This window comes from Lycium barbarum, chromosome 8 (assembly GCF_019175385.1).
Source record: "Lycium barbarum isolate Lr01 chromosome 8, ASM1917538v2, whole genome shotgun sequence".
NCBI lineage: Eukaryota > Viridiplantae > Streptophyta > Magnoliopsida > Solanales > Solanaceae > Lycium > Lycium barbarum.
The window spans coordinates 121,138,933-121,153,960 of record NC_083344.1 but is presented as its reverse complement, the minus strand read 5'-3'; positions in this window follow the sequence as shown (position 1 = coordinate 121,153,960).

The following is a 15,028-nucleotide window of genomic DNA, read 5'->3' as shown; positions in this document are numbered from 1 at the left end:
ACAGTAACAGAGCAAGAGCTACTTGCTATTGTTTATGCCTTTGAAAAGCTCTGGGCTTATTTATTGGGTGTCAAGGTAGTGGTTCACACTGACCATGTTGCCCTGTGGTACTTAATGGCTAAAAAGGATGCTAAGCCTCGGTTGATAAGATGGGTGTTGTTGCTACAAGAATTTGACTTTGAAGTCAAAGACCGAAAAGGGTCAGAAAATCTGATAAGATGGATATTGTTGCTACAACAATTTGACTTTGAAGTCAAAGACCGAAAAGGGTCAGAAAATCAAGTGGCTGACCATCTCTCCATACTTGAAGCAGCAGGGAGATCGATTGACGTTCTGGATATTGATGACACTTTTCCGGATGAAGGAGTCTTGGCAGTCTCTAGTGATTTGGCACCATGGTATGCCGATATTGCAAATTATTTGGTAACTGGCATTGTTCCTGAAGATTTGAAGGCATATCAAAAGAAGAAATTCTTGAGAGATTGCCGGCAGTATTATTGGGATGAGCCTTACTTATTAAGGACTTGTGCAGACAATATGATCAGAAGATGTGTGGCTGAATTTGAGGTGATGGATATTTTGAAGGCTTGTCATGATTCTCCGGTTGGTGGGCATCACAGTGGAAATAGAACTGCAACCAAAGTACTAGAGTGTGGCTACTATTGACCAGCCATCCATCGTGATGCGAATATGTTGGCACGTTCTTGTGATAAATGCCAGCGCCAAGGCAAAATAGGTCGAAAGCATGAAACATCGATGAATTTTGTGCTTGAGGTGGAGCTCTTTGATGTGTGGGGCATTGATTTTATGGGGCCCTTTGTGAGCTCATATGGCCTTAAATATATTCTTGTTGCGGTGGATTATGTCTCCAAATGGGTGGAGGCAGTTGCCTTGCCTAACAATGATGGAAGGAGAGTCATTGACTTTCTAAAGAAGAACATCTTTACTAGATTTGGCACTCCTAGAGCCATTATTAGTGATGATGGTTCTCATTTCTGCAACAAACCATTCGCTGATCTTCTTGAAAAATATGGCGTGCATCACAGGGTTGCCACTCCATATCATCCTCAAACGAGTGGTCAGGTTGAAGTCTCCAACAGAGAGATAAAGAGCATCTTGGCAAAGACAGTCAATATGAATCGCACTGACTGGTCCAAGAAGTTGGATGATGCTCTGTGGGCATATCGCACAGCGTTCAAAACGCCTATTGGGACTTCACCATATAAGTTGGTATTTGGGAAGGCATGTCATTTTCCTATTGAGCTTGAGCATAAGGCCCTTTGGGCATTTAAAAAGCTGAACATGAATTGGTATGAAGCAACCAAGCTGAGGTTGTTTCAAATCAACGAGATGGATGAATTTAGGTACAATGCCTATGAAAGTGCAACATTGTACAAGGAAAAGATAAAATACTATCATGGCTCGAAGATCCTAAAAAGGGATTTTCAGCCAAAAGGACTTGGTCCTGTTGTACAATTCGAGCCTAAAGTTCTTTCCAGGCAAGCTAAAGTCTTGATGGTCGGGTCCGTTTGAAATTGTAAGTGTTTCCCCAAATGGAAGTGTCATTGAGGTGAAAACCGAGGATGGCCCTCGAACTTTTAAAGTGAATGCATAAAGAGTGAAACACTATCATTGGTGCATTGATGATGGTAAAATGGTTGACGTTATCGTTTGAAATACGGTTCCTAAACTGAAAATTGAGGTATCACGTGGAGCCGTGACGTTAAACCAAGCGCTGTGTGGGAGGCAACCCACATTTACTGCTTTATGAGTACTTTAAATATCGTATTTCCTTTGTTTCCTTTTATGTTTTTGGTTTTTGATGATGTGTTAGGATTCTGATGATAGAAAAAAAAAAGTAAGTGCTGAAGTTTGCAATGAAAGGACGCTCCACGTTACGTCCCGTAACTCATGTTACGGTTGGTATAATGGAGCGTAACAAGATGAAAAAAGGCAGAAATCACTGAAGGATGAGGGACAAGTGTTACGGTCTGAGTTACGGACCGTCGATTCGCGTTACGGACCGTAACACATAAGCATAACATTGACAGAAATCTGGGCAACCACTGGAAAATTTGCACCCGTTACTCCAGGTATTACGGACCGTAACACGAGTTACGGTTCGTCCGCTGTATTGCCATGTCATTAATGAAACATGAAAACGGGGTCGTTTGGGTATATCGTAACACGAGTTACGGCTCGTACCTTGGGTTACGGTCCATAACTCGAAGCTTAACGGTCGAGAATGTTTAAATACATCACCCCACGGTTACACTCCCATTCAAACGGCACCTTTCCCTCTTTTTAACTCCCCCTCTCCCTCATAACCTCCCTCATCCTTTCTTCATCTCTCCCTTACCATCTCTCCACCATTACCTTACCATAGCTGTTGATTTTTTTTTCTCGTAAAAGTCTATCGCTGTTTTGGTTTAGTCTCAAGTTTTCATCCAAGTATCGTCCACAATCAGGTATGACAATGTGTTGAGTCTCTCTAGTATCCATCTATCGATAGGATGGGTATGATCTTCTAAGATTAAATTCGTATACCATGAAATGTACTTTTGATTTTGAATGATTTTGAATTCCCATTGAATAATTGAGTGGGAATTCACAAAGGTAGGGGTTGGTTTTGGTATAATTGCTGTTTGAAAGACTCGTGGGCACAAGGACATTATTTCCCACTGAGTCGGAGGGCATCCCGATTGAAAGTTTCATTTGTGAAACTACTAAATTGACTTGTCCGCCAACTGTTCGATAAAAGGTTTCAAAGAAAACTTGGATGAAAACGGGTGAAGTCTGAGTAACCCGAGGTATGTGAGGGGATCAACTGGTGTTTTATACCATACCCCAAGGAGCATAAAGTTGAAAATCTTGGCCTCGTGCTTAAACGGAAAAGTTTGGCTACGCTGAGAATCTGTTGCAATGTTGTCCGACGTTTAGTGTTCCGGGCCGTAACGTGTGTTACGGATTGTAACACCCCATCATAACACTTATGATTTCCACGAAAACTTTTTGGAAATTTGGGCGACATTACAGTAAGGTGTTACGGACCGTAACACGTTTGACGGACCGTAACATCATACCGTAACACCTAAGATTTCCACAAAACTTTCTGGAAATTTGGGTGACGTTACGGTAAGATGTTACGAACCGTAACACGTTTGACGGTCCGTCAAACGTGTTACGGTCCCATTGTTATAAATGAATAAAATGAGTTACGGTTGAAGATACGGCTCGTAACACTGTCGATGGTCCGTCGATCGTGTTACGGTGCATGAGCTAATTGGAGTCCTGAACGTCAACCAATAAGTTATATAATTGAAAAGCTTCTTGTGTATCATAGCTAACTTTGCCTTCAACAGGTATGGGTAACCCAAGACAAGGAAAGAAGGTTGCACCCAAGGTTGCCAGCAGAGGATAAGGTCGCGGTGCAAGCAAAGTAACCTCACGGTTGCACGATGAAGATCAACTCAAAGACACAAGGGCTACAAAGAAGCCCGCTGCACCTAGCAGGCCAGCCTCACCGTCCGAAAGTTCCTCCTCATCTGATGAGGAGGGTTTTTCTAGTTCATCGAGCCATAGTATACCTAGGGAGGCTGTCACACCACCACACCGGCCACAACTACCCATTAGACAGCCTACTGCGGAGGAGCGCGAACAAGAGCGCGAACAGGAAAGAAGAGAGACTAACATCCGAATGAGGGTTGTGTATGAGCAGGACCTTCGGTTTTCTGTGGAGGGGTCTGAAGAATTGTACAACAAAGGGTGTGAGCTAGCAAAGCATGAGGGGCAGGGCCCGAAGAAAAGTATTTTCGAGGAACGGAACGTCAGCTTCGATGGTCTCGATGGGTATCCGGGCATACGTGACACTCTCCGCTTCCACAAGTTAGAGTTTTTGAAAAACCCTGTGGGGTCCTAAATCTCGGCTCTTGTTAGGGAATTCTATGCTTCTTATGGGGCTGCTGTATTCAAAGCACGGAAAAAAAGGCAGCGCGCAACTCAAGTGTCGGCCATGAATGAGGTAGTAGTGCGCAAACAGAAGATTGATGTTTCTCCGATGGCCATCAATAAAGTATTATTCAGGGAGGAATATATTGCGCCTATAGCGGCAGAAGAATGAGAGTTTGTCAACAAAATTGCACAGAAAGATATAGACCAGGTCAAGCAGATAGAAGAGACAGACAGGTCAAGCAGATTATGAACGAGCTGAAGTTGTACAAAAAAAAGGCTATTGATGCAGCTTTAAGGCCGATAAAAGAGCAGATGGCTGATGACCACCTACCGATCCACTCTCGGATAGATGGTATTGAGAACAGAACGACGGAGCTGACTAAGACACACCCCGCTGTGGAATTGGGGACTGTTCGGAGTGAGTTGCGGACACTAAAGGATGATGTGCAGAAATTAAAGGCACAGGAAGTGGCTGTTGTGACGGACCAGAATCCGAAAGTACACACAGAGTTGGTACACAGTTGTATCAGCCGGTTCAGAGTCTACGGTCGATGAGGAGCATGAGGAGGAGTTGGAAGAGGATACCCACTCTTCGACTAAACGGAAGCGCAAGAGATTAGTGCTAGATGATGAAAACCTTGATCCCATTGTCAAGAGTCTTGATCCGTTTGATGCCATGCGCCCACAGAATGAGGAGGAGGAGCGGCGAACATTGAAGAAAATCCGACATGAGTCCCGGCTGAGTTCTGACACCACTGGAGCGACTTCTAGCTCAGCCCATCCCATTGAGCCGGCTCACTATACTTATGCTCCACCCATTTTGACTGGGACTGCTAGTGTTGGCAGCTTGATACCACCATTGCCCCTACCTTCGAGGTTATCCAACCTCATGATGCTGCAGCAGATCCAAGCGCCTAGTGCGCTCCAGGGTGGCCCTACATTCTATTGATGGATTATATAGATGTCTTGAGGGCAATGGATGTTTCTAAGTTGGGGGTGTAGGGTAATTGCTGGTATTGTTTTTGTTTTTGTCTTAAATTGTCATATTAAGTATGTGTTTATGACCCTCCTCGGCTGTTCTTTTCCATGTGTTCTTTTCCCAAAGAGTGTTATTTTATGTTGAATCTGACATGTTTAGGCTGTTTAGTTAAAAGTAAAGTTAGGATGACTTAAGTGGTGGCGGTCCGTGTTTTCTAGCATATCTAAAAGTGTTTTACGAGTCAATAATATCCCTCCGAAACAATAATTTGTGATGTACATCAAGAATGGGTTGTTGATATTGATATGTATGATTCTTTTAATGACATTGCAAATAAAGGGTGTCCATGTGTGTGAAATCTTCAAACGGAAGTCAAGTCAGAGTATTAAAACAATCCTTATGCCATTGTGTTGTGAGTTCTTAGTTTCTATTTGTGTATGATGCTTGTAATCTAGAACTTGCCTGGTTGGTCGTGCGTGAATTCTAAGGAGAGTTTGATTGTGAAGTGATCTTAGGCTTTCTTTGTATTGACTCTAGAGCCTGTTTATCTTAAATGAGTCTAGCCTGTACAGAAAATGATCCTTAGTCTCCCATTTTGAGCCTATAGACTTTTTCTTTGATTAGCCGTTAACTAACCTCCACCCCTTTTGTGAATAAACCCATTTGGCACCAAGTCCCTCCTTGACACTAAAGAATGACAAAAGAGGCTAAAAGCCTAAGTTGGGGGTGATAAGTGAAAGATGCGGAAAATGAGGCCAAAGGCCTGTTGGGGGTGATCGTGAGTATTGCGGAGCATGATTCGGTGTGGTTAGAATAGATATGATAATAAAAAAAAAAAAAAAAAATGGTGTATATATATAGATATATAAGTCCTAAATAAATCCACGCAGGAGCTGTAGGGTCAACAACAAAAGGAAGAAAGGTGAATGAAGTCAAAATGTAGTGTCAAGGAGGGTGAGTCACCACTATCCAAATATTTATTCTACCCGTCCCTAAGCCAACGTTACAAGCCGCAAAAGTCCTAATGTGATCAGAGTCGAACTGTTCAAAGTTGAAGGTATTGAAAATAAAGGCAAGCCTATGGTATGTGCAAGTATGGTATGAAAATTTCTTTGTGAGTGTAAGTGTCCTTCTTCTCTTTAGTCTCTTGTCCCATTTATTTTGTAAATATGTGTGTTGGGACATTCTTCGGTCTATGTGAGGGCGTAAGGATTGTAGATTGCGAAGTAACTGGCTTTCCGGAAGTTGAAGTTCATGTGCATAGAGACTCCCATACTATGATTGTGTCATTAATTAAGGTTGCATAGTGAATTGCAATTGTTCTAAAATGTGCGTCTTGTGTCACAAATAGGACGTGGATAAGAGCCCAATATTTTTCTTGGATTGAAGAGTCTGTGCTAGAAATACATGCCAAAAGCACCATAGGCATTCTTATTTTGCTAGATGTCGTGTGTTAGTAGTGAGTCTTGTTGTAGTTGCTTGAGGACAAGCAAAAGCTTAAGTTGGGGGTGTTGATGTGCCGTGAATTTCGGCACATTTTATGTCTTTTTCACTAGAAGTGTTGCTTGTTTTAAAGTGTTTTTACATCGTTTCTTATGTTATTTTGGTGTTTTGTAGGGTTGGTTGACTATTGTAGGGTTGGTTGACTAAGGAACGAAAATGATAAGAAATGCTGAAAAACGGACAACTTGGAGCAAAAGGACGGTCCGTAACTCGAGTTACGGACCGTAACGTGATCCGTACCCTGAGAGGAAGATCCAGATACGTGCCGCTCAAAAGGACGATCCGTAACTCATGTTACGGGTGTTATACCCCATTTAAACGGGTCAAAGTAGAGTACAACAAATTGGTGATTCCTATTTTTGTTTATTTTAAGGAGTCGCCACCTAATTAATTTTAAAGGTGAATTAGGGCACCTAATTATTAACTAAGGTAAAGCTAAACTAAACCTCCGTTAATGGTCTACTTAATTAGCGATTCTAGGTAAGGGTTCTTGATTATCCTAAAGGGAAGGGGTTAGGCATCCTTTAGAATCCATTAATTATGGTTACCGACCAAACTTAGGTTAATATAAATAATATTTTAAAAGTAATCTTAAGAAAAATATGTTATAAAATGCATATACGTAATTAAAATAGAGAAAACTTTGCAAACAAACAAGATAATGCGTTTCTAAACTTGCATAAGGAAATAATTATCTTCAAAAGGCCAAAAATCATTTTTTATAAATCATACATCTTAACATCATTTTTATTTTAATAAATTATTTCCACCACAACTTGCGTGAATTTTAAATAAGGAATTGCATATAAATAATAGTTCTTAAAAGAAGATTTAGCAAATTTGAGCCCTGGATAAAATTATGTTATGTGAATATGGCGATGCAAACAAAAATCTAGATTTATTTTATAAATATGATGCAAAAGGACGTGAGCTTTGTTTCGCGTTTTTATTATTATTTATTAACTATATTCGGTCAAAAATATGCATAATTGGATAAATCTTGAAAAAATTGTTTATAAAATATACTTGAATTCATATTTGCGTATTAGTGACGTTTTAAAATTTCTAAAGATAGTAAGAATAAACATGATTCCCTTAACTCAAAATATGTATTCACGTTATTGAAAATCAATTGTTCTAGTAAAATAAATGTTATAGATACTATAAAAAAATGAAACCTATGGAATTAACTGTCGGTTTCTCCTTTAAATTAACTACCCATTATACTAAAACTAACCCCACTAATCTGCTAGGATTCTTCTAATGCTAAGAAAACAAAGCAAAGTAAAGCGTAAGTCATACAATACAAATCAAAAATATACGACGGAAAATAACGTAGAGGGGGACAGAAATTAAAAGGATCGGCCCGTTTAGGCCAATTGCTGCGAACTGTTCCTGCTATTGGGCTTTGGCCCAGATTTTTTTTGTTTTTCTATGCAGCGGACAGGGCTGGTACGAGAGAGATCACGTTGGGCTTTTAGCCTAACACCGAATACAGAAGAAGACGAGTCCCTTGGACTCGTATGCGATGGTCATGCATAAAAACGAAAGAGAAGGATTAGTATGTAATCAATGAATAAGGCTAAACATATATAATGTAAATTCAAAACAGACCAGTGGATTATGTATATACTATGTATATTTGAGTATACTCCATATATGCATTCATAAGGAGGCTTAGAGGGCTAATATTGGAAAGCTTTTGCTCCCGTCTTCCCGGTGTTGCACAAGTTCAAAGAAACACACGCAATATGAGACAAACACTAATGACTGGAGCAGGATTATTCATTCAGTTAAGGGCTGGAAACAGAGAAATCATGTAGGGTTCAAGTTTAAACTCATTTTCCCATTTTAGACCAATTCAGGATTCATGCATTTTCCTTTTTGAACAATTTCAACATCCAGAACTTAGAAGGAGATGTACGTTGGTTTACCAAACAATTTGATGGTTCTTAAACACAAGACAATAACATTTAAGCACAGATGGTGAGATCTCTTAGTCCAAGAGTGACAATAAGGATCATATTGCATATAGAAAGAGGAAATGTTAACATGTATTCAAATTATATATAAGGGCAGCACAAGTTCATGTCAAGCCTTAAGACTCAAAGAAAACTCATATTCAAGATTTTCATAACATGCTGATACGCTCAAATTACACCTATTAATGGTATAACGCGGACGTTGTCAAATATAGTAACCCAACAAGGTTGGGGTCGAATCCCACAGGGAATATGGTGTAAAAATGTTACTAAAGTCGTAGATGCTAAGTTCTAGGTCTAATGTCTTAATCCGATAATTTTGGTAAAAATTGGTTGTTCTATAACTAATTTCTAAACTATTGCTTTGGTGGAAATTTATGGTAAAGGAAACTAAGGTTGTGTCCCCTTTATATAGGGTGTATGATCATGGGTAATGATCTTGATATACTTCTAATGGATTGTTATTTGAATGCACTTAATCTCTATGTGAATCTTTACTATTTCCCAATAAATAAAGATTATGTCTTTCTATGATTTTTCCAAATATAAGAAAGTAACCATGAAGAACGATTAATTATGCCAAGTAAATTCTTCTTATTCCTAAGTGAATTTGTTAAACAAAGTTTAAAGCTTTGAGTTCTTGTTAATTATTCTTATCAACCCTAATTATTTTCCCAAATAAATTAAGGTTTATGGCTTTAATCAATATTTGCAACCATTAATTATGAATGAAGAATGAAGAATAATCAAACCCTAATAATCCATTATGTGTATATCAATCACAAAACCCAATCACAAAACACCCATCATTGGGTTCACAACCCTAGTAAGGGAATTTAGCTACTCATGACAAAGAACAAGAAATAAGAAATTGAAGAATTCATAATTGCTTACTTTGAAATGGAAGAGGAATTGGTAATACTTGAATTGATGTTTTTAATCTTCAAAAACTAGAGAGAAGTTTTTATTCTAAGTCAAGAGACAAAAATATAATGTATGGCGGCTATTAAAACCCTACAAAGACTATTTATAAGTTTTGGGAAATACACAAGTTACAGATTTGCACTTTGGTCCCGTCATCACGAAATACGGTCCTTAAATCACTTTACGGACCGTAAAATGATTTACGCCCAAGTCAGCTTCTCAGTTGTGTGCAACTTCATTCTTCTGAAATACGGACCGTAAAGTGGTTTACGGTCCGTAAACTGCATGATCGTCTTTCACTCTGCCAAACTCAGACTTTCTGCCAGATGCTTGAATGACTAAATACGTGATGGAAGACGGACCGTAAACTGAAATACAGTCCGTAAACTCAGCTCGTAAATCATCATCTTCCTCAACTTGACTTTCTGTTTCTGGGATCCTTTAATACGACCATGGAATACGGCCCGTATTGTGGAATACGGACCGTAAACCAAGTTTACGACCTGATTTTGCATCTTCAACTGTTGTCATGCCGAATCTGTTCCTTTTCCTGAAAAACACTAAAAACATGTAAAATCACATAGACTTGCTTAACAACAAGTAAAACTTATAGCCGAAAAGCATCGATTGTGGCGCAAAATCACGCCACATCACATGCTTACACAGAATTATAGATAAAGGGAATAGGGAAGAATATAAGACAAAACAAGGTTGCGAATCACAATTTCAAACTTCAGAAAAGGAACAAAGACAAAAGAAAGAGCAGGAATGCTAAAAACTTCTAAAAACACCTTATCAACTCAAGCATGAACCATATGACACTTCAACTAACAAACTAATAACAATAATTTTCACCTTAGTTCAACTGTGACCCGAAGGTACCTTAAATTAAAACCAATCCACAAAATAGACCTAGTTCTTCATGAGTTAAACTAACCCCCTAGCTAAACAATTAGACGAACAGTTATACTAAACACTTATGTCTTTAAGCAGGAGAAAATATCAAAACTTAAATAAACACCTTACTTAGTTAAATCGTCTCAATCTCAGGCAAAGTAGAAGATCACCAAGCTAAATCACATTTATATCAAACTAAGGTCTATCAAGCCACTGATTCAGACTAAATTGCTGAGCATCACAAATGAGCTAGTAATAAGCACTTCTACAATTAAGACCACATGAAAAATACCTCAACTTGAAACATTATGTTTACCACTGATCTACATTAGCCAAATTAACTAAGGGCAAACCATGCTACATTATGCTAACGACTATTATCGATGAGAGGGGAAAGGGCAGAAGGGGCGATTACTCTCTAAATTAGAGGTATCCAAGCCCCTCCTCAAGAAAAAACGACAATACTCGAATTCAAACCCAAAGTAATTTTAGATAAGGAAAAGAGAAACTTTTTCAGCATATTGTTTGCTAATTGACTACATAATCTTCATCAAATAAACAAACATCTACTTGTAACTGCTTCGACTTTTTGTTATGGAACTGATTTTTCAGATACTCACTTGCAAAACCAATTAAACAAAGCCTTTCTAACAAAGTCAACAAGTTAATCAGAGGGCAAAATCGTGGCTTGATAAAAACCACATGAAAAGTAGAATATATTAATCCATAACTTAACTACCAGTAAATGTAGCAAAATCATCAAAATTAGGAAAACAAAATCATGTTAAATTCATAGTCAAAATAGAGGAATGGGGTCTTTAACTACCTCATGCTCAGGTCACGATATCAAGTTAGCATTTCACTGGACACTTAAGCACAAATAGACAGGGCTGAATTAAACCTTCGACTGTTTAACACAACTTCAGAACTCAGCTGATGCGTGCTAATTCAAGGAATAAACAACTACAAATAGTTAAAAGGACCAAGAAAGGCTGTTCAATCTAATCATGATTATTAAACTAAAATGATCCTGTTATGTATAGGCATACATCAACAGCAATGGGACTAATCACACTTACACAGAGGATTATATTATCATTTACCCATAAAGGACTAATCCAAGATAGCATATCTAAACACTAATTAAATAGAACATGACACTACCCATCATCTATATTCTACTAAATAATTATCCAGATTTATACGGCAATATGCAATTTAAGCCAACTAACATGATTAACCCAACACATAAGCATCCAAACATCATTTTAAACAAATAGAAACTATGAATTTTAACCTAGCAACATGCTTAATATACTAACGATCAAACTAATCCTACTCTCATGCTACAACAAACAGATCATAAATAACAAGTAAACAGAGCTGAACAAGAATACTGGTCTAACAACAAACTAACATGCTAAACAAAAATGGACCACCCTAACATACAAAAACATAACAGAAATCAAACGCATAAAATAAATTAGGAAAGGAGGATTGTTTACCTTTTTCGAGTGCAGCGAACTGGGTGCGGGGTATTCGATACACACTCGAACACTACGACTTCCGAGCTCGCATCTACTCAGATTCAAGGTAATATCAGGAGCAAAAGAAAACAAAGAAAATGATTTCAGTATTTTTAATCGATGTCCGGAAATATGAGGCCGCTGAAAATTAATATTGCTAAGGGGAACTTGAGGCGGCTGACCAGACTTGCAAATGAATTAATAAGCCATTATTTATAGGAAACATCTAGGGTTTTTTCTAGGGTTTAAAAATTGGGCGGGATTTCTGGTCAAAAATCTTTTCAAATCAAAACGTTAGGGGCTTTTTTTTTTCTGTCCTCGATCAGAAACAAAGATGAAGAAGAAAAATCCCATTAAACTTCGTACTTGAAAATCAAAAGGGGCTGATAAAGCAAGATTCGAACTGACAAACGGACAAGAGCTCATTAAAGCTTCAGATCGAAACAAAAACAAGAAAGAGGATGAAATGCCTCTTCAACTTCGAACCCCTGACGGAGCATTAATTAACTTTCCCGAATTAACTATGCAAGGCATGTGAGAGGCGAAATAGGTCTGCGATTTTGCTACTTTCGTCGGAGAGAGAGAGAGAGAGAGAGGAAGGGAAGGGAAACGGTGTTGGTTCTTTTGTGTAGGGTTTAGAAGTGAAGAGGTAAAAAAGATATGGACCAGGTCGGCTGAAGGGGTGATGGGCCGGTCTCATACGGGTGTGGGTTGACGAATTAAAAAGTGGGTTGGGTCGTTTTGGGCTAATCCGCAAATATTGGTGGTTGATTGGGTTCGGATTTGGACTAATGTTGGCTGAATGAAAGAAATAATTTGGGCTCCTAAAATTAAATAAAAGACCTGTTTTAATTAACTATATACTAACGTGTGCTAAAATATTACCTAATATAAAAGTATGTATTTATTAGTGCTCAGATAAAAAATAAAATTATAAGACGTCGTAATAACCGTGCGATAATATTTTAAAAGTTCAACAGTAAATAAACGCTATTATTTAATTGCGCGAAATAAATGCGATGCGTGTGCAGAAGATGATAAAAATGCTGAAATGATTATAATGCAAATTATAATAATACTGGAGATGATAATAATAATAATAATAATAATAATAATAACAAATAATAATAATAATAATAGTGGTAATAAAATAAAATAAATGATGACAACAGTGACCACAATAGGATAATGAAATGCCGGTATTAATAAAAGCTAATAATTGTAGTAAAGTATAAATAAGTATTCCTTAAGTTTCCAAAAATACTAGAAGCGTAAATAAATATTTTGGAAGAAAGCGGGACAAAATTGAGTGTCAACAACGGGTCGTAACGTGTACCGTAATCTGAAGGAAATTTTCAGTAAGAAGCCTAAGTAGTCACATGTTACGCCCAGAAGGACGGTCCGTAACGCAGGTTACGGGGCGTAACGCATTGGCTACTGAACACTGAAGCCATGATCCGCTGCAACATACGGACCGTAACCTGTGTTACGGTCCGCTGCAACATACGGACCGTAACTTGTGTTACGGTCCGTCGCAAGAAGCCGTAACGGTTGACCTAATATCAAGCTGACAAAGGACAGACCGTAACCTGTGTTACGGTCGGTAACGATGCCGCGAAGGGCGTTTTTGTCTAGAACTTTGGCGCGATTTTTGGCTCTATAAATACTTAAAGTTAGGTTTTTAACATTTATTATGTTCATTTGGAAGCATTAACTTTAAGCCTTGGATATTTGTGAAGTGGTTGGAGCATCGAAAGCATCAACTTCACCCTCATTCCACATTGTAGTAATTGTAAGTACATTATGTTAACTTTTAAACTTCTTTGTTAACCAAAGTGATGAGTAGCTAATTTTAGTTTTAAGGTTGTGGACCCCATGATGGGTATTATGTGAATGGGTTTCTACTATTGATATAAGCATAATAATTGTTGGTATTTATTCTATCTTTGTGCTTTAGCGTTGGGTAATGATTGCAAGCATTAGCCTAAGCCATTATACTAATTTTTCTTGGGAAAGAGAGCTAGCATTGGTAAGATTGAATAACAATGACTCAGGGCGTTAACCCTCGTTTAATAGACTAACTTAGGAATAAGAACAAGTCTAATTGGCATTATTGGTCGCTCTTCGAGTTCAACCCTTTCGCATTTGGAAAAATCATAAAGAGGAAATACGGCCTAACAGTTAGGAAACACTAGAAATTCCTTAAGAGATCGAGTGCATACTCTTAGAACAACTATTAGAAGTATATCACATTGAAACCTGAAGCATAATATCTAATCAAAGCTGGGAACACAACCTTAGTCTCTCTCTCACATTAATTACAATTCAAGTCAAAGTATTCGTTTACATTACACAACAAATATTTCAAACTATTCGGAATAGCATTAAAGAATTTAAAGACAAGTATCGCATACAATTAGTACCCTTTTCTCTCCATATTCCCTATGGGATTCGACCCCAACCTTATTTGGGTTATTATATTTGACAACGATCGCTTTATGCCACTCATAGGTGTAATTTGAGCGTATCAGATGCTCTCTAAAATATCAACACGTTGTATTCTTGTGACTTGCCCCCTTGCAAATCGAGCACTTGTTTCTTATCCCTTTGCTACTCCCTTTGGACTTGAAAGATTCCGCGACGCTAGGAATATGCTTCACTCTCTTCCTTCCAAGTTTGGGGTCATAAGGGGGTGGAGTAATATACATGTTTGTGTACTTCTTTGGGACTTCCCATTCTGACTCTAGAGGGACTACATTAATAGTTTCACCAAATGCAAGAATGTACGACTTTATACATGGGTGAGGAATACTCGTGGATGCTTGAACCATAATCAGGTCCGTACTTGAATCTTAAGGCTGCCATCGCATGAGCGTACGGTAATTTCACCAAGTCGTACCCTCTACAAGTACATGTTTTGTTTAGTAGATTGACTTTGGCAATTAGGCCACTGCCGACTATTGTGAACTCATTGGCATCCGCGTTTATATTATTGACAAACAAGGAGTTGCCCTCATTCATCTTTTCCCTTAGCGTCTTTTCAGCCGAAGGCACAAATAAATTGATTGAACTGCTGATATATGCACGTCTCTGCCTGAAAATTTCAGCAAACCTCCTAGAAATGGAAGTGAATAAGGCAGTCACATGGTACTCTTTTTCATCCCTCAACATTGATTTTAGCGACTCAGCAATGTTTGTGGTCAGCACATCGTACCTATTTGCTAGAAAATATGCCCTGCTCCACTTGTCAAATCCAATCAAAATCG